The sequence below is a fragment of the Pseudophryne corroboree genome, chromosome 11 (genome assembly GCF_028390025.1).
Source record: "Pseudophryne corroboree isolate aPseCor3 chromosome 11, aPseCor3.hap2, whole genome shotgun sequence".
NCBI classification, from domain to species: Eukaryota; Metazoa; Chordata; class Amphibia; order Anura; family Myobatrachidae; genus Pseudophryne; species Pseudophryne corroboree.
Window position 1 is genome coordinate 360,624,867 of NC_086454.1, and position 22,752 is coordinate 360,647,618.

Sequence of the window (22,752 nt, forward strand, 5' to 3'; positions counted from 1 at the left end):
AGATGCTAAGATTCACTCCCAGTAGGCGGCGGCTTAGCGTGTGTAACTCTGCTAAAATCGCCTTGCGAGCGATCAACTCGGAATGAGGGCCATGGTTTTGCCCTTTGGTGTGCTTTTTGTGTTTGCTAACAAATCTGAATAAGGCCCTATGTTCATTCTATCTGTTAAGCGCCTTGAGTCCTATTGCAGATAAAGCGCTATATAAATAAAATTTTATTATTATTATAATAAGCTGCATTTCAGCTCTATTTAGCAGCACACACTTTTAACGTCACGAAACCCAGAATATATGTATTGCCAGCAAGGTAGGAGAAAACGGGGTCTTAACGACGTGATTCTCGTCAGCAAGTGGGCAGGGTAATCTCATCAAGCTCCACCCACCTCATTAAGCACTTCAATGGCGTTATGAGATCAGTTATGTCATGTTCCCACCCTCCATGCTGGTAGGTAAGTGCTCCCTGGATGACGTACCTGCTGTAAATCAGAAAGCTGCATTGGTCGCCCCCCACTCCCACCCTGAAATTTGGGGTCTCCCTGACATTCCAGAGAGTGGTCTTCTATGGCATTTTTTCTGCCATTTAAAGACAACATAAAACTACGGCGACAATTATTAATAGAGTTGGCACTGGGCATAGCCCATATAGGCAAATGCCTAGGGCTCCACTGCTTCAGGTAGGCACGGTGGGCTGCCCCATCCTCACCCTGCACCCTTTGACAGCAGGAGCCGCCGGCAGACCTGCGACCTCTCACCAGCGGCGCTGCAGAAAAAAAATCCCACAAACTCTAGCGGCGCCGCTGGCAGAGGTCACGTCTTCTGGCGGCATCTCCCAGCGGTGTGACCACGTCCGCGCCAGCCGCCATATTTGTTTGGACGGGGGACACCAGCTAAAATCTTGCCTAGGGCACCAAAATGTGTTCAAAGCCTGTAAAAAAAAAAAACTGTGGAAAAAAAATAAAGTGTAAGCTCTTTGACCTAAACCTTTATGATGACTGATCTCTGCCATTATGTCAAGGCATCAATCCGCAGGACAAAAGCTAGATCTCTGCTGACAATGCCAAGTCTGAAACGTGACACCATATGACAAAGGTCAGAAGATTGGTAGCTGAGCAGGGCTGCTGTGTACTGCTGGGCGCAGGCTCAGTTCTGCTTCCAGCTGTGGGCGGAATGGAAAGCTCTTCTGCAAGAATGAGGGGGATTTACTAATGGTCATGTGCTATAGCTGTGTAGCATAAAGGGATAGCACACAGTCTGCCAGGAGACAGAACTAGACAGAACATAAGAGCCGCAGACACCCATTTCCACCATCAGGATTATTTGGGAGCTACCGCCCTCATCGCCCCCTAAACCTGCACCCCTGAGGACACCGTGTAATGTAGCTGCGGCTGCACACTAGGATCCATCTGCTTCCAGTACAAACACAGAGTGGGAGCAGCAGAAACTCACAGCAGACTGGGTGAGTGGCAGCAAAAAAGTGTTTTTGTTTTATTTTACTTTGTGAAACTTTTTCAGACTTTTAAGGAAACTTTTAAGTTTGTTTCTGCAAATAGGGAATCACTAATCAAAGTGTGTGACGACCAAAGCCGTGGATTATACACCGTTTCCCAATTATTATTTGTTTTAATCTTGAATAATGCAAAAAAAAAACAAAAAAAAAACAGACGTTAATTCTTGAAAGCTTCTTGCACGGCATCTGGAATAATAAGGGTGGTGACTTTCCAAGCGTACAGTAGGTGCAGCTACCTGGGACAGTCCCAGCTTTTAGGGATATGTTGCAGGTAATGTCCCTGTTTTTCAGTATAAGTGGCGCAGGACGGATTCCTATTATCCTGTGTATATGATGCCGTTCTCCCTGTTTTCTTCTAGAAAAGATCATATGTAGCGTTAATAGAAAACATGTGTTGCCGCCATGTCTATTAGACAGTGATGTGCTGGAGGAAATGACAAAATAATTGGTAGCTATTGATAGAATCTTATTGTAGGGAAGAATTGGGCAATGTGTGAATCTTCTGCTGACATTAACTTATCACGCTGGGACTTGTAGTTCCACGTTGCACAATTGCCTAGCGGTTACAGTCACCTGTGGTAGACCAATAAAGGATCTGAGTAGAGATGTACGTAAAAAGAGGAAGATATGTCAGGCAACAATTTCTCTCTTTTTTTGGGTGGGGGGAGGGAGGGGGATAAATGAAAGAAATTAGCGTTTAAAAAAACAGCAATTGTCTTGAGACAAATATATTTCTATATCTATGTAAAAAGTATTCCCTTGTTATTATCTGATGTAATAATGCTTTTTAAAATATACATTGTTTTTTAAAGTGTGTGCAACTACAAGGTGCGTACGCATCGCAGTATAGCTGGCGCGCCTACTGAACTCGCTACTAGAACGCGCACGTGCGTACAGATCTGATTTACAAATGTAGCGGAAGTTTTATATGAGAAGAGCCCATGTAATTGCTGCCTCAGACCGTGCATAGGTTAGGTACACCCCTGCCTCAGACCGTACATAGGTAAGGTACACCCCTGCATCAGACCGTACATAGGTTAGGTACACCCCTGTCTCAGACCGTACATAGGTTAGGTACACCCCTGCCTCAGACCGTACATATGTTAGGTACACCCCTGCCTCAGACCGTACATAAGTTAGGTACACCCCTGCCTCAGACCGTACATAGGTTAGATACACCCCTGTCTCAGACCGTACATAGGTTAGGTACACCCCTGCCTCAGACCGTACATATGTTAGGTACACCCCTGCCTCAGACCGTACATAAGTTAGGTACACCCCTGCCTCAGACCGTACATAGGTTAGGTACACCCCTGCCTCAGACCGTACATAGGTTAGGTACACCCCTGCATCAGACCGTACATAGGTTAGGTACACCCCTGCCTCAGACCGTACATAGGTTAGATACACCCCTGCATCAGACCGTACATAGGTTAGGTACACCCCTGCCTCAGACCGTACATAGGTTAGATACACCCCTGCATCAGACCGTACATAGGTTAGGTACACCCCTGCCTCAGACCGTACATAGGTTAGATACACCCCTGCATCAGACCGTACATAGGTTAGGTACACCCCTGCATCAGACCGTACATAGGTTAGGTACACCCCTGCATCAGACCGTACATAGGTTTGGTATACCCCTGCATCAGACAGTACATAGGTTAGGTACACCCCTGCCTCAGACCGTACATAGGTTAGGTACACCCCTGCATCAGACCGTACATAGGTTAGGTACACCCCTGCCTCAGACCGTACAAAGGTTAGATACACCCCTGCATCAGACCGAACATAGGTTAGGTACACCCCTGCCTCAGACCGTACAAAGGTTAGATACACCCCTGCATCAGACCGTACATAGGTTAGGTACATCCCTGCCTCAGACCGTACATAGGTTAGATACACCCCTGCATCAGACCGTACATAGGTTAGGTACACCCCTGCATCAGACCGTACATAGGTTAGGTACACCCCTGCCTCAGACCGTACAAAGGTTAGATACACCCCTGCATCAGACCGTACATAGGTTAGATACACCCCTGCATCAGACCGTACATAGGTTAGGTACATCCCTGCCTCAGACCGTACATAGGTTAGATACACCCCTGCATCAGACCGTACATAGGTTAGGTACACCCCTGCCTCAGACCGTACATAGGTTAGGTACATCCCTGCCTCAGACCGTACATAGGTTAGATACACCCCTGCATCAGACCGTACATAGGTTAGGTACACCCCTGCCTCAGACCGTACATAGGTTAGATACACCCCTGCCTCAGACCGTACATAGGTTAGGTACACCCCTGCCTCAGACCGTACAAAGGTTAGATACACCCCTGCATCAGACCGTACATAGGTTAGGTACATCCCTGCCTCAGACCGTACATAGGTTAGGTACACCCCTGCATCAGACCGTACATAGGTTAGATACACCCCTGCATCAGACCGTACATAGGTTAGGTACACCCCTGCCTCAGACCGTACAAAGGTTAGATACACCCCTGCATCAGACCGTACATAGGTTAGATACATCCCTGCCTCAGACCGTACATAGGTTAGATACACCCCTGCATCAGACCGTACATAGGTTAGGTACACCCCTGCCTCAGACCGTACAAAGGTTAGGTACATCCCTGCCTCAGACCGTACATAGGTTAGGTACACCCCTGCATCAGACCGTACATAGGTTAGGTACACCCCTGCATCAGACCGTACATAGGTTAGATACACCCCTGCATCAGACCGTACATAGGTTAGGTACACCCCTGCATCAGACCGTACATAGGTTAGGTACACCCCTGCATCAGACCGTACATAGGTTAGGTACACCCCTGCATCAGACCGTACATAGGTTAGGTACACCCCTGCATCTGTTGCCGACACTGATGTGACTGTACTTTGGGGGTCCAGCATTCTGTGTAATATAGGCTAGATTTATAGTTAAGTCTATGGAACTACAGAGGTCAGTAATCCGGGTTCACTACGGCTGGCCGGCGGTCGGGCTCCCGGCGACCAGCATCCCGGCGCCGGGAGCCCGACCGCCGGCTTACCGACAGCTTGGCGAGCGCAAATGAGCCCCTTGCGGGCTCGCTGCGCTCGCCACGCTACGGGCACGGTGGCGCGCTACGCGCGCCACACTATTTTATTCTCCCTCTATGGGGGTCGTGGACCCCCACGAGGGAAAATAATTGTCGGTATTCCGGCTGTCGGGCTCCCGGCGCCGGTATACTGAGCGCCGGGAGCCCGACCGCCGGCAAACAGAAGACCACCCCAGTAATCCTAAACATACCACGGGTGTCCATTTTTTGGATGGACTGCTCTTTATTTTAATTAGACCCCCCCCCCACCCTCTACCCTCCCCCTCATATGGTTTAATGTTGAAATCTTTTGAGGATGTTCAAAACAGTCTGTATAGCTCCTACATGAATATCATCCGTATTATACAGCAGGCGACTCACTGACTATAAATATATGGCTGTCAGGGTGTGCTTGGACTTGTAGTTCCACAGCTGCTGGAGAGCCACATGTAATAAGCCCACTGTATATTACAATGTGGGCAGTGCTTTCAGCTACATGTATGTATCATACATGTTTGCCCGGACACAAGAATAAAGTGCCTTTTACATGCACACATATCTGTGTGACATCATATCAGCCACTTCCAATGAAATGAAGGCGATTCAGACATACTGGGGTGGGAGGAGGACACGGCTGAACTTTTAATACTCAGCAAGCTCTGGGTGACACATTAACCCGCTCCCTTATAAGGCTCAGAACTACCTCTAGTGTTTGGGGCCTTCCCCCTGGGCTGTTGGCAGACGTGCTTGTTTTTGACTTTTTTTGCAAAGATCCGAATAATGGACGGGATCAGACCCGTGGCCTAGGAAAGATCACTATAAAAATAGAAAGAATGTACAAGAGTTCTGGCAGGCAGACAGGTCCTTGCTTTGCTTAGTGGTCAGGCAAGGTTCCCAGATTCCAGTCAGAGATGTCTCTGCACCATAGGAAGATGCAAGATGTAAGTAACATGCGGGGAATGGGCCTCAGTGATTGGTTAGCTGATGTGGCAGAGTACTGATCACAAGCCTGTACTCGCCTGCAAGAGACACGGACAGGAAAACACCTCTCGGGGCTATACACAGACACACAATGACACACAATGGTCCATTCAGGTATTCCGCCTCTTGTCACTCTATAGTGTTGTTGGTGCATACTTGCCGATATTTCAAGTCTCCTCTCCAGGAGATGCCTTGAGAGGAGAAGCGGGTGGGTGGTGATGAGGGAGGGGCCAAGCTGATTGCATCAGTAGGTCCCACCCGCCCGCCCACCCACCGGGAAAAGTCTGTGATTGGGCAAAATTTGCGTAGGGGTGGGGCTAAAATGACGCGATTCACATATAATCACGTCATTAGGCTCAGCCCCTCCGCCGGGTCTGTGATTTTGTTATTCTCCCTTTTTTATACTTGACGATCCACATGAACTACAATTGGGAACGGTAACTTGTGCCGAGCACCGCGGTAGCGGAGCGAAGCACCTTACCCGAAGCATAGCGAGCCATGTGAGGAGACACGGTGCACTAATTGGGGTTCCCCGTCACTTCACGAAGAAAACAACACCAAAAAAGGTTCAAAAAGTCATGTCTATCATTTCACCTGTCGACCTACTACATGTCGACCTAATGCCCATGTCAACCTTCAGTGGTCAACCTAATGACTGTTGACCTACGTTGAGTCGACCCAACGACCCGTACCCGTCCACGCATATTGTCCCTTACACGCAGTGGAAGCAGCCATTTTGCGTCCTTAGCCAGTATTGAAATTGGCTTCTTAGTCGGTGTAGGTTGGTTCCAGTTTAATATGAAACTAAAGGTGTATACACGCTGTGATATATTGTCTATACACACGGTGAGATATTGTCTATACGCGCGGTGATATATTGTCTATACACGCGGTGAGATATTGTCTATACACGCGGTGATATATTGTCTATACACGCGGTGAGATATTGTCTATACACGCGGTGAGATATTGTCTATACGCGCGGTGATATATTGTCTATACACGCGGTGATATATTGTCTATACACGCGGTGAGATATTGTCTATACACGCGGTGAGATATTGTCTATACACACGGTGAGATATTGTCTATACACGCGGTGAGATATTGTCTATACACGCGGTGATATATTGTCTATACACGCGGTGAGATATTGTCTATACACGCGGTGATATATTGTCTATACACACGGTGAGATATTGTCTATACGCGCGGTGATATATTGTCTATACACGCGGTGAGATATTGTCTATACACGCGGTGAGATACTGTCTATACACACGGTGAGATATTGTCTATACACGCTGTGAGATATTGTCTATACACGCGGTGAGATACTGTCTATACACGCGGTGAGATATTGTCTATACACGCGGTGAGATACTGTCTATACACGCGGTGAGATACTGTCTATACACACGGTGAGATATTGTCTATACACGCGGTGAGATATTGTCTATACACGCGGTGAGATACTGTCTATACACACGGTGAGATATTGTCTATACACGCGGTGAGATATTGTCTATACACGCGGTGAGATACTGTCTATACACACGGTGAGATATTGTCTATACACGCGGTGAGATATTGTCTATACACGCGGTGAGATATTGTCTATACACGCGGTGAGATATTGTCTATACACAGGGTGATATATTGTCTGTACACGCGGTGAGATATTGTCTATACACGCTGTGATATATTGTCTATACACGCTGTGATATATTGTCTATACACACGGTGAGATATTGTCTATACGCGCGGTGATATATTGTCTATACACGCGGTGAGATATTGTCTATACACGTGGTGAGATATTGTCTATACACGCGGTGAGATATTGTCTATACACACGGTGAGATATTGTCTATACACGTGGTGAGATATTGTCTATACACAGGGTGATATATTGTCTATACACGCGGTGAGATATTGTCTATACACAGGGTGATATATTGTCTATACACGCGGTGATATATTGTCTATACATGCGGTGATATATTGTCTGTACACGCGGTGAGATATTGTCTATACACGCGGTGAGATATTGTCTATACACATGGTGATATATTGTCTATACACGCGGTGATATATTGTCTATACACGCGGTGAGATATTGTCTGTACATGCGGTGAGATATTGTCTGTACACGCGGTAAGATATTGTCTATACACGTGGTGAGATATTGTCTATACACGCGGTGATATATTGTCTATACACGTGGTGATATATTGTCTATACACGCGGTGAGATATTGTCTATACACGCGGTGAGATATTGTCTGTACACGCGGTGAGATATTGTCTATACACGTGGTGAGATATTGTCTATACACGCGGTGATATATTGTCTATACACACGGTGAGATATTGTCTATACACGTGGTGATATATTGTCTATACACGCGGTGAGATATTGTCTATACACGCTGTGATATATTGTCTATACACGCTGTGATATATTGTCTATACACACGGTGAGATATTGTCTATACGCGCGGTGATATATTGTCTATACACGCGGTGAGATATTGTCTATACACGCGGTGATATATTGTCTATACACGCGGTGAGATATTGTCTATACACACGGTGAGATATTGTCTATACACGCGGTGAGATATTGTCTATACACGCGGTGATATATTGTCTATACACACGGTGAGATATTGTCTATACGCGCGGTGATATATTGTCTATACACGCGGTGAGATATTGTCTATACACGCGGTGAGATACTGTCTATACACACGGTGAGATATTGTCTATACACGCGGTGAGATATTGTCTATACACGCGGTGAGATACTGTCTATACACGCGGTGAGATATTGTCTATACACGCGGTGAGATATTGTCTATACACGCGGTGAGATACTGTCTATACACACGGTGAGATATTGTCTATACACGCGGTGAGATATTGTCTATACACGCGGTGAGATATTGTCTATACACGCGGTGATATATTGTCTATACACGCGGTGATATATTGTCTATACACGCGGTGATATATTGTCTATACACGCGGTGAGATACTGTCTATACACACGGTGAGATATTGTCTATACACGTGGTGAGATATTGTCTATACACAGGGTGATATATTGTTTGTACACGCGGTGAGATATTGTCTATACACGTGGTGAGATATTGTCTATACACAGGGTGATATATTGTCTATACACGCGGTGAGATATTGTCTATACACGTGGTGAGATATTGTCTATACACAGGGTGATATATTGTCTATACACGCGGTGAGATATTGTCTATACACGTGGTGAGATATTGTCTATACACGTGGTGAGATATTGTCTATACACAGGGTGATATATTGTCTGTACACGCGGTGAGATATTGTCTATACACGTGGTGAGATATTGTCTATACACGCGGTGAGATATTGTCTATACACACGGTGAGATATTGTCTATACACGTGGTGAGATATTGTCTATACACAGGGTGATATATTGTCTATACACGCGGTGATATATTGTCTATACACAGGGTGATATATTGTCTATACACGCGGTGAGATATTGTCTATACACGCGGTGAGATATTGTCTGTACACGCGGTGATATATTGTCTATACACGCGGTGAGATATTGTCTATACACGTGGTGAGATATTGTCTATACACGCGGTGAGATATTGTCTATACACGCGGTGAGATATTGTCTATACACGCGGTGAGATATTGTCTATACACGCGGTGAGATATTGTCTACACACGCGGTGAGATATTGTGTCTACACGCGGTGAGATATTGTCTGTACACGCGGTGAGATATTGTCTATACACGCGGTGTGATATTGTCTATACACGCGGTGAGATATTGTCTATACACGCGGTGATATATTGTCTATACACGCGGTGATATATTGTCTATACACGCGGTGAGATATTGTCTATACACGCTGTGATATATTGTCTATACACGCGGTGAGATATTGTCTATACACGCGGTGATATATTGTCTATACACGCGGTGATATATTGTCTATACACGCGGTGAGATATTGTCTATACACGCTGTGATATATTGTCTATACACGCGGTGATATATTGTCTATACACGCGGTGAGATATTGTCTATACACACGGTGATATATTGTCTATACACGCGGTGAGATACTGTCTATACACGCGGTGAGATATTGTCTATACACGCGGTGAGATATTGTCTATACACACGGTGATATATTGTCTGTACACGCGGTGAGATATTGTCTATACACACGGTGATATATTGTCTATACACGCGGTGAGATATTGTCTATACACGCGGTGATATATTGTCTATACACGCTGTGAGATATTGTCTATACACGCGGTGAGATATTGTCTATACACGCGGTGAGATATTGTCTATACACGCGGTGAGATATTGTCTATACACGCGGTGAGATATTGTCTATACACGCGGTGAGATATTGTCTATACACACGGTGATATATTGTCTATACACGCGGTGAGATACTGTCTATACACGCGGTGAGATATTGTCTATACACGCGGTGATATATTGTCTATACACGCGGTGATATATTGTCTGTACACGCGGTGATATATTGTCTGTACACGCGGTGATATATTGTCTATACACGCGGTGAGATATTGTCTATACACACGGTGATATATTGTCTATACACGCTGTGAGATATTGTCTATACACGCGGTGAGATATTGTCTATACACGCGGTGAGATATTGTCTATACACGCGGTGAGATATTGTCTATACACGCGGTGAGATATGGGCCCTCATTCCGAGTTGATCGCTCGGTATTTTTCATCGCATCGCAATGAAAATCCGCTTAGTACGCATGCGCAATGTTCGCACTGCGACTGCGCCAAGTAACTTTGCTATGTAGAAAGTAATTTTACTCACGGCTTTTTCATCGCTCCGGCGATCGTAATGTGATTGACAGGAAATGGGTGTTACTGGGCGGAAACACAGCGTTTCAGGGGCGTGTGGCTGAAAACGCTACCGTTTCCGGAAAAAACGCAGGAGTGGCCGGAGAAACGGGGGAGTGGTTGGGCGAACGCTGGGTGTGTTTGTGACGTCAACCAGGAACGACAAGCAGTGAACTGATCGCACAGGCAGAGTAAGTCTGAAGCTACTCTGAAACTGCTAAGTAGTTAGTAATCGCAATATTGCGAATACATCGGTCGCAATTTTAAGAAGATAAGATTCACTCCCAGTAGGCGGCGGCTTAGCGTGTGTAACTCTGCTAAATTCGCCTTGCGACCGATCAACTCGGAATGAGGGCCATTGTCTGTACACGCGGTGATATATTGTCTATACACGCGGTGAGATATTGTCTATACACGCGGTGATATATTGTCTATACACGCGGTGAGATATTGTCTATACACGCGGTGAGATATTGTCTATACACGCGGTGAGATATTGTCTATACACGCGGTGAGATATTGTCTATACACGCGGTGAGATATTGTCTATACACGCGGTGAGATATTGTCTATACACGCGGTGAGATATTGTCTATACACGCGGTGAGATATTGTCTATACACGCGGTGAGATATTGTCTATACACGCGGTGAGATATTGTCTATACACGCGGTGAGATATTGTCTATACACGCGGTGAGATATTGTCTATACACGCGGTGATATATTGTCTATACACGCGGTGATATATTGTCTATACACGCGGTGAGATATTGTCTATACACGCGGTGATATATTGTCTATACACGCGGTGAGATATTGTCTATACACGCGGTGAGATATTGTCTATACACGCGGTGAGATATTGTCTATACACGCGGTGATATATTGTCTATACATGCGGTGATATATTGTCTATACACGCGGTGATATATTGTCTATACACGCGGTGAGATATTGTCTATACATGCGGTGATATATTGTCTATACACGCGGTGATATATTGTCTATACACGCGGTGAGATATTGTCTATACACGCGGTGAGATATTGTCTATACACGCGGTGATATATTGTCTATACACGCGGTGATATATTGTCTATACACGCGGTGAGATATTGTCTATACACGCGGTGAGATATTGTCTATACACAGGGTGATATATTGTCTGTACACGCGATGAGATATTGTCTATACACGCTGTGATATATTGTCTATACACGCGGTGAGATATTGTCTATACACACGGTGAGATATTGTCTATACACGCGGTGAGATATTGTCTATACACACGGTGAGATATTGTCTATACACGCGGTGAGATATTGTCTATACACGCGGTGATATATTGTCTGTACACGCGGTGAGATATTATCTATACACGCGGTGAGATATTGTCTATACACGCGGTGAGATATTGTCTATACACGCGGTGAGATATTGTCTGTACACGTGGTGAGATATTATCTGTACACGCGGTGATATATTGTCTATACACGCGGTGAGATATTGTCTATACACGTGGTGATATATTGTCTGTACACGTGGTGATATATTGTCTATACACACGGTGAGATATTGTCTGTACACGCGGTGATATATTGTCTGTACACGCGGTGAGATATTATCTATACACGCGGTGAGATATTGTCTATACACGCGGTGAGATATTGTCTATACACGCGGTGATATATTGTCTATACACGCGGTGATATATTGTCTATACACGCGGTGAGATATTGTCTATACACGCGGTGAGATATTGTCTATACACAGGGTGATATATTGTCTGTACACGCGGTGATATATTGTCTGTACACGCGGTGAGATATTGTCTATACACGCGGTGATATATTGTCTGTACACGCGGTGAGATATTGTCTATACACGCGGTGATATATTGTCTATACACACGGTGAGATATTGTCTATACGCGCGGTGATATATTGTCTATACACGCGGTGAGATATTGTCTATACACGCGGTGAGATACTGTCTATACACGCGGTGAGATATTGTCTATACACGCGGTGAGATATTGTCTATACACGCGGTGAGATACTGTCTATACACGCGGTGAGATATTGTCTATACACGCGGTGAGATATTGTCTATACACGCGGTGATATATTGTCTATACACGCGGTGATATATTGTCTATACACGCGGTGATATATTGTCTATACACGCGGTGATATATTGTCTATACACGCGGTGAGATACTGTCTATACACACGGTGAGATATTGTCTATACACGTGGTGAGATATTGTCTATACACAGGGTGATATATTGTTTGTACACGCGGTGAGATATTGTCTATACACGTGGTGAGATATTGTCTATACACAGGGTGATATATTGTCTATACACGCGGTGAGATATTGTCTATACACGTGGTGAGATATTGTCTATACACAGGGTGATATATTGTCTATACACGCGGTGATATATTGTCTATACACAGGGTGATATATTGTCTATACACGCGGTGAGATATTGTCTATACACGCGGTGAGATATTGTCTGTACACGCGGTGAGATATTGTCTATACACGTGGTGAGATATTGTCTATACACGCGGTGATATATTGTCTATACACGTGGTGAGATATTGTCTATACACGCGGTGAGATATTGTCTGTACACGCGGTGAGATATTGTCTGTACACGTGGTGATATATTGTCTATACACGCGGTGAGATGTTGTCTATACACGCGGTGAGATATTGTCTGTACACGCGGTGAGATATTGTCTATACACGCGGTGTGATATTGTCTATACACGCGGTGAGATATTGTCTATACACGCGGTGATATATTGTCTATACACGCGGTGAGATATTGTCTATACACGTGGTGAGATATTGTCTATACACGCGGTGAGATATTGTCTATACACGCGGTGAGATATTGTCTATACACGCGGTGAGATATTGTCTATACACGCGGTGAGATATTGTCTACACACGCGGTGAGATATTGTGTCTACACGCGGTGAGATATTGTCTGTACACGCGGTGAGATATTGTCTATACACGCGGTGTGATATTGTCTATACACGCGGTGAGATATTGTCTATACACGCGGTGATATATTGTCTATACACGCGGTGATATATTGTCTATACACGCGGCGAGATATTGTCTGTACACGCGGTGATATATTGTCTATACACGCGGTGAGATATTGTCTATACACACGGTGATATATTGTCTATACACGCGGTGAGATACTGTCTATACACGCGGTGAGATATTGTCTATACACGCGGTGATATATTGTCTATACACGCGGTGATATATTGTCTGTACACGCGGTGAGATATTGTCTATACACGCGGTGATATATTGTCTGTACACGCGGTGATATATTGTCTATACACGCGGTGATATATTGTCTGTACACGCGGTGATATATTGTCTATACACGCGGTGATATATTGTCTGTACACGCGGTGATATATTGTCTATACACGCGGTGAGATATTGTCTATACACGCGGTGAGATATTGTCTATACACGCGGTGAGATATTGTCTATACACGCTGTGAGATATTGTCTATACACGCGGTGAGATATTGTCTATACACGCGGTGAGATATTGTCTATACACGCGGTGATATATTGTCTATACACGCGGTGATATATTGTCTATACACGTGGTGATATATTGTCTATACACGCGGTGATATATTGTCTATACACGCGGTGAGATATTGTCTATACACGCGGTGAGATATTGTCTATACACAGGGTGATATATTGTCTGTACACGCGGTGAGATATTGTCTATACACGCTGTGATATATTGTCTATACACGCGGTGAGATATGTTCTATACACGCGGTGATATATTGTCTATACACGCGGTGAGATATTGTCTATACACGCGGTGAGATATTGTCTATACACGCGGTGATATATTGTCTATACACGCGGTGATATATTGTCTATACACGCGGTGATATATTGTCTATACACGCGGTGAGATATTGTCTATACACGCTGTGATATATTGTCTATACACGCGGTGAGATATTGTCTATACACGCGGTGATATATTGTCTATACACGCGGTGATATATTGTCTATACACGCGGTGAGATATTGTCTATACACGCTGTGATATATTGTCTATACACGCGGTGATATATTGTCTATACACGCGGTGAGATATTGTCTATACACACGGTGATATATTGTCTATACACGCGGTGAGATACTGTCTATACACGCGGTGAGATATTGTCTATACACGCGGTGAGATATTGTCTATACACACGGTGATATATTGTCTGTACACGCGGTGAGATATTGTCTATACACACGGTGATATATTGTCTATACACGCGGTGAGATATTGTCTATACACGCGGTGATATATTGTCTATACACGCTGTGAGATATTGTCTATACACGCGGTGAGATATTGTCTATACACGCGGTGAGATATTGTCTATACACGCGGTGAGATATTGTCTATACACGCGGTGAGATATTGTCTATACACGCGGTGAGATATTGTCTATACACGCGGTGATATATTGTCTATACACGCGGTGAGATACTGTCTATACACGCGGTGAGATATTGTCTATACACGCGGTGATATATTGTCTATACACGCGGTGATATATTGTCTGTACACGCGGTGATATATTGTCTGTACACGCGGTGATATATTGTCTATACACGCGGTGAGATATTGTCTATACACACGGTGATATATTGTCTATACACGCTGTGAGATATTGTCTATACACGCGGTGAGATATTGTCTATACACGCGGTGAGATATTGTCTATACACGCGGTGAGATATTGTCTATACACGCGGTGAGATATGGGCCCTCATTCCGAGTTGATCGCTCGGTATTTTTCATCGCATCGCAATGAAAATCCGCTTAGTACGCATGCGCAATGTTCGCACTGCGACTGCGCCAAGTAACTTTGCTATGTAGAAAGTAATTTTACTCACGGCTTTTTCATCGCTCCGGCGATCGTAATGTGATTGACAGGAAATGGGTGTTACTGGGCGGAAACACAGCGTTTCAGGGGCGTGTGGCTGAAAACGCTACCGTTTCCGGAAAAAACGCAGGAGTGGCCGGAGAAACGGGGGAGTGGTTGGGCGAACGCTGGGTGTGTTTGTGACGTCAACCAGGAACGACAAGCAGTGAACTGATCGCACAGGCAGAGTAAGTCTGAAGCTACTCTGAAACTGCTAAGTAGTTAGTAATCGCAATATTGCGAATACATCGGTCGCAATTTTAAGAAGATAAGATTCACTCCCAGTAGGCGGCGGCTTAGCGTGTGTAACTCTGCTAAATTCGCCTTGCGACCGATCAACTCGGAATGAGGGCCATTGTCTGTACACGCGGTGATATATTGTCTATACACGCGGTGAGATATTGTCTATACACGCGGTGATATATTGTCTATACACGCGGTGAGATATTGTCTATACACGCGGTGAGATATTGTCTATACACGCGGTGAGATATTGTCTATACACGCGGTGAGATATTGTCTATACACGCGGTGAGATATTGTCTATACACGCGGTGAGATATTGTCTATACACGCGGTGAGATATTGTCTATACACGCGGTGAGATATTGTCTATACACGCGGTGAGATATTGTCTATACACGCGGTGAGATATTGTCTATACACGCGGTGAGATATTGTCTATACACGCGGTGAGATATTGTCTATACACGCGGTGATATATTGTCTATACACGCGGTGATATATTGTCTATACACGCGGTGAGATATTGTCTATACACGCGGTGATATATTGTCTATACACGCGGTGAGATATTGTCTATACACGCGGTGAGATATTGTCTATACACGCGGTGAGATATTGTCTATACACGCGGTGATATATTGTCTATACATGCGGTGATATATTGTCTATACACGCGGTGATATATTGTCTATACACGCGGTGAGATATTGTCTATACATGCGGTGATATATTGTCTATACACGCGGTGATATATTGTCTATACACGCGGTGAGATATTGTCTATACACGCGGTGAGATATTGTCTATACACGCGGTGATATATTGTCTATACACGCGGTGATATATTGTCTATACACGCGGTGAGATATTGTCTATACACGCGGTGAGATATTGTCTATACACGCGGTGAGATATTGTCTATACACAGGGTGATATATTGTCTGTACACGCGATGAGATATTGTCTATACACGCTGTGATATATTGTCTATACACGCGGTGAGATATTGTCTATACACACGGTGAGATATTGTCTATACACGCGGTGAGATATTGTCTATACACGCGGTGATATATTGTCTATACACGCGGTGAGATATTGTCTATACACGCGGTGAGATATTGTCTATACACAGGGTGATATATTGTCTGTACACGCGGTGAGATATTGTCTATACACGCTGTGATATATTGTCTATACACGCGGTGATATATTGTCTATACACGCGGTGAGATATTGTCTATACACACGGTGAGATATTGTCTATACACACGGTGAGATATTGTCTATACACGCGGTGAGATATTGTCTATACACGCGGTGATATATTGTCTATACACACGGTGAGATATTGTCTATACGCGCGGTGATATATTGTCTATACACGCGGTGAGATATTGTCTATACACGCGGTGAGATATTGTCTATACACGTGGTGAGATATTGTCTATACACAGGGTGATATATTGTCTATACACGCGGTGAGATATTGTCTATACACGTGGTGAGATATTGTCTATACACGTGGTGAGATATTGTCTATACACAGGGTGATATATTGTCTGTACACGCGGTGAGATATTGTCTATACACGTGGTGAGATATTGTCTATACACGCGGTGAGATATTGTCTATACACACGGTGAGATATTGTCTATACACGTGGTGAGATATTGTCTATACACAGGGTGATATATTGTCTATACACGCGGTGATATATTGTCTATACACAGGGTGATATATTGTCTATACACGCGGTGAGATATTGTCTATACACGCGGTGAGATATTGTCTGTACACGCGGTGAGATATTGTCTATACACGTGGTGAGATATTGTCTATACACGCGGTGATATATTGTCTATACACGTGGTGAGATATTGTCTATACACGCGGTGAGATATTGTCTGTACACGCGGTGAGATATTGTCTGTACACGTGGTGATATATTGTCTATACACGCGGTGAGATGTTGTCTATACACGCGGTGAGATATTGTCTGTACACGCGGTGAGATATTGTCTATACACGCGGTGTGATATTGTCTATACACGCGGTGAGATATTGTCTATACACGCGGTGATATATTGTCTATACACGCGGTGAGATATTGTCTATACACGTGGTGAGATATTGTCTATACACGCGGTGAGATATTGTCTATACACGCGGTGAGATATTGTCTATACACGCGGTGAGATATTGTCTATACACGCGGTGAGATATTGTCTACACACGCGGTGAGATATTGTGTCTACACGCGGTGAGATATTGTCTGTACACGCGGTGAGATATTGTCTATACACGCGGTGTGATATTGTCTATACACGCGGTGAGATATTGTCTATACACGCGGTGATATATTGTCTATACACGCGGTGATATATTGTCTATACACGCAGCGAGATATTGTCTGTACACGCGGTGATATATTGTCTATACACACGGTGAGATATTGTCTATACACGCGGTGAGATATTGTCTATACACGCGGTGAGATATTGTCTATACACGCGGTGAGATATTGTCTATACACGCGGTGAGATATTGTCTACACACGCGGTGAGATATTGTGTCTACACGCGGTGAGATATTGTCTATACACGCGGTGAGATATTGTCTATACACGCGGTGAGATATTGTCTATACACGCGGTGATATATTGTCTATACACGCGGTGAGATATTGTCTATACACGCGGTGAGATATTGTCTATACACGCGGTGATATATTGTCTATACACGCGGTGATATATTGTCTGTACACGCGGTGAGATATTGTCTATACACGCGGTGATATATTGTCTGTACACGCGGTGATATATTGTCTATACACGCGGTGAGATATTGTCTATACACGCGGTGAGATATTGTCTATACACGCGGTGAGATATTGTCTATACACGCGGTGAGATATTGTCTATACACGCGGTGAGATATTGTCTATACACGCGGTGAGATATTGTCTATACACGCGGTGAGATATTGTCTGTACACGCGGTGATATATTGTCTGTACACGCGGTGAGATATTGTCTATACACGCGGTGATATATTGTCTATACACGCGGTGAGATATTGTCTATACACACGGTGATATATTGTCTATACACGCGGTGAGATATTGTCTATACACGCGGTGAGATATTGTCTATACACGCGGTGAGATATTGTCTATACACACGGTGATATATTGTCTGTACACGCGGTGAGATATTGTCTATACACACGGTGATATATTGTCTATACACGCGGTGAGATATTGTCTATACACACGGTGATATATTGTCTATACACGCGGTGAGATATTGTCTATACACGCGGTGAGATATTGTCTATACACGCTGTGAGATATTGTCTATACACGCGGTGAGATATTGTCTATACACGCGGTGAGATATTGTCTATACACGCGGTGATATATTGTCTATACACGCGGTGATATATTGTCTATACACGTGGTGATATATTGTCTATACACGCGGTGATATATTGTCTATACACGCGGTGAGATATTGTCTATACACGCGGTGAGATATTGTCTATACACAGGGTGATATATTGTCTGTACACGCGGTGAGATATTGTCTATACACGCTGTGATATATTGTCTATACACGCGGTGAGATATTGTCTATACACGCGGTGATATATTGTCTATACACGCGGTGAGATATTGTCTATACACGCGGTGAGATATTGTCTATACACGCGGTGATATATTGTCTATACACGCGGTGATATATTGTCTATACACGCGGTGATATATTGTCTATACACGCGGTGAGATATTGTCTATACACGCTGTGATATATTGTCTATACACGCGGTGAGATATTGTCTATACACGCGGTGATATATTGTCTATACACGCGGTGATATATTGTCTATACACGCGGTGAGATATTGTCTATACACGCTGTGATATATTGTCTATACACGCGGTGATATATTGTCTATACACGCGGTGAGATATTGTCTATACACACGGTGATATATTGTCTATACACGCGGTGAGATACTGTCTATACACGCGGTGAGATATTGTCTATACACGCGGTGAGATATTGTCTATACACACGGTGATATATTGTCTGTACACGCGGTGAGATATTGTCTATACACACGGTGATATATTGTCTATACACGCGGTGAGATATTGTCTATACACGCGGTGATATATTGTCTATACACGCTGTGAGATATTGTCTATACACGCGGTGAGATATTGTCTATACACGCGGTGAGATATTGTCTATACACGCGGTGAGATATTGTCTATACACGCGGTGAGATATTGTCTATACACGCGGTGAGATATTGTCTATACACACGGTGATATATTGTCTATACACGCGGTGAGATACTGTCTATACACGCGGTGAGATATTGTCTATACACGCGGTGATATATTGTCTATACACGCGGTGATATATTGTCTGTACACGCGGTGATATATTGTCTGTACACGCGGTGATATATTGTCTATACACGCGGTGAGATATTGTCTATACACACGGTGATATATTGTCTATACACGCTGTGAGATATTGTCTATACACGCGGTGAGATATTGTCTATACACGCGGTGAGATATTGTCTATACACGCGGTGAGATATTGTCTATACACGCGGTGAGATATGGGCCCTCATTCCGAGTTGATCGCTCGGTATTTTTCATCGCATCGCAATGAAAATCCGCTTAGTACGCATGCGCAATGTTCGCACTGCGACTGCGCCAAGTAACTTTGCTATGTAGAAAGTAATTTTACTCACGGCTTTTTCATCGCTCCGGCGATCGTAATGTGATTGACAGGAAATGGGTGTTACTGGGCGGAAACACAGCGTTTCAGGGGCGTGTGGCTGAAAACGCTACCGTTTCCGGAAAAAACGCAGGAGTGGCCGGAGAAACGGGGGAGTGGTTGGGCGAACGCTGGGTGTGTTTGTGACGTCAACCAGGAACGACAAGCAGTGAACTGATCGCACAGGCAGAGTAAGTCTGAAGCTACTCTGAAACTGCTAAGTAGTTAGTAATCGCAATATTGCGAATACATCGGTCGCAATTTTAAGAAGATAAGATTCACTCCCAGTAGGCGGCGGCTTAGCGTGTGTAACTCTGCTAAATTCGCCTTGCGACCGATCAACTCGGAATGAGGGCCATTGTCTGTACACGCGGTGATATATTGTCTATACACGCGGTGAGATATTGTCTATACACGCGGTGATATATTGTCTATACACGCGGTGAGATATTGTCTATACACGCGGTGAGATATTGTCTATACACGCGGTGAGATATTGTCTATACACGCGGTGAGATATTGTCTATACACGCGGTGAGATATTGTCTATACACGCGGTGAGATATTGTCTATACACGCGGTGATATATTGTCTATACACGCGGTGAGATACTGTCTATACACGCGGTGAGATATTGTCTATACACACGGTGATATATTGTCTATACACGCGGTGATATATTGTCTGTACACGCGGTGATATATTGTCTGTACACGCGGTGATATATTGTCTATACACGCGGTGAGATATTGTCTATACACGCGGTGAGATATTGTCTATACACGCGGTGAGATATTGTCTATACACACGGTGATATATTGTCTATACACGCGGTGAGATACTGTCTATACACGCGGTGAGATATTGTCTATACACGCGGTGATATATTGTCTATACACGCGGTGATATATTGTCTGTACACGCGGTGAGATATTGTCTATACACGCGGTGATATATTGTCTGTACACGCGGTGATATATTGTCTATACACGCGGTGATATATTGTCTGTACACGCGGTGATATATTGTCTATACACGCGGTGATATATTGTCTGTACACGCGGTGATATATTGTCTATACACGCGGTGAGATATTGTCTATACACGCGGTGATATATTGTCTATACACGCGGTGAGATATTGTCTATACACGCTGTGAGATATTGTCTATACACGCGGTGAGATATTGTCTATACACGCGGTGAGATATTGTCTATACACGCGGTGATATATTGTCTATACACGCGGTGATATATTGTCTATACACGTGGTGATATATTGTCTATACACGCGGTGATATATTGTCTATACACGCGGTGAGATATTGTCTATACACGCGGTGAGATATTGTCTATACACAGGGTGATATATTGTCTGTACACGCGGTGAGATATTGTCTATACACGCTGTGATATATTGTCTATACACGCGGTGAGATATTGTCTATACACGCGGTGATATATTGTCTATACACGCGGTGAGATATTGTCTATACACGCGGTGAGATATTGTCTATACACGCGGTGATATATTGTCTATACACGCGGTGATATATTGTCTATACACGCGGTGATATATTGTCTATACACGCGGTGAGATATTGTCTATACACGCTGTGATATATTGTCTATACACGCGGTGAGATATTGTCTATACACGCGGTGATATATTGTCTATACACGCGGTGATATATTGTCTATACACGCGGTGAGATATTGTCTATACACGCTGTGATATATTGTCTATACACGCGGTGATATATTGTCTATACACGCGGTGAGATATTGTCTATACACGCGGTGATATATTGTCTATACACGCGGTGAGATACTGTCTATACACGCGGTGAGATATTGTCTATACACGCGGTGAGATATTGTCTATACACACGGTGATATATTGTCTGTACACGCGGTGAGATATTGTCTATACACACGGTGATATATTGTCTATACACGCGGTGAGATATTGTCTATACACGCGGTGATATATTGTCTATACACGCTGTGAGATATTGTCTATACACGCGGTGAGATATTGTCTATACACGCGGTGAGATATTGTCTATACACGCGGTGAGATATTGTCTATACACGCGGTGAGATATTGTCTATACACGCGGTGAGATATTGTCTATACACACGGTGATATATTGTCTATACACGCGGTGAGATACTGTCTATACACGCGGTGAGATATTGTCTATACACGCG

At 44.1% G+C, this 22,752-nt stretch overlaps 1 protein-coding gene across 1 annotated transcript in view; it reads left to right on the forward strand.

Annotated features, from left to right (window-relative positions):
• The first annotated feature begins 1,178 nt into the window (after window positions 1–1,178).
• Window positions 1,179–22,752, forward strand: part of PLEKHF1 (pleckstrin homology and FYVE domain containing 1) — a 43,123-nt gene continuing 21,549 nt past the window's right edge. Inside the window, exon 1 of the mRNA XM_063946032.1 lies at window positions 1,179–1,454. The gene's annotated coding sequence lies outside the window, so the exon portion shown is untranslated. The remainder of the gene's footprint in view (window positions 1,455–22,752) is intronic.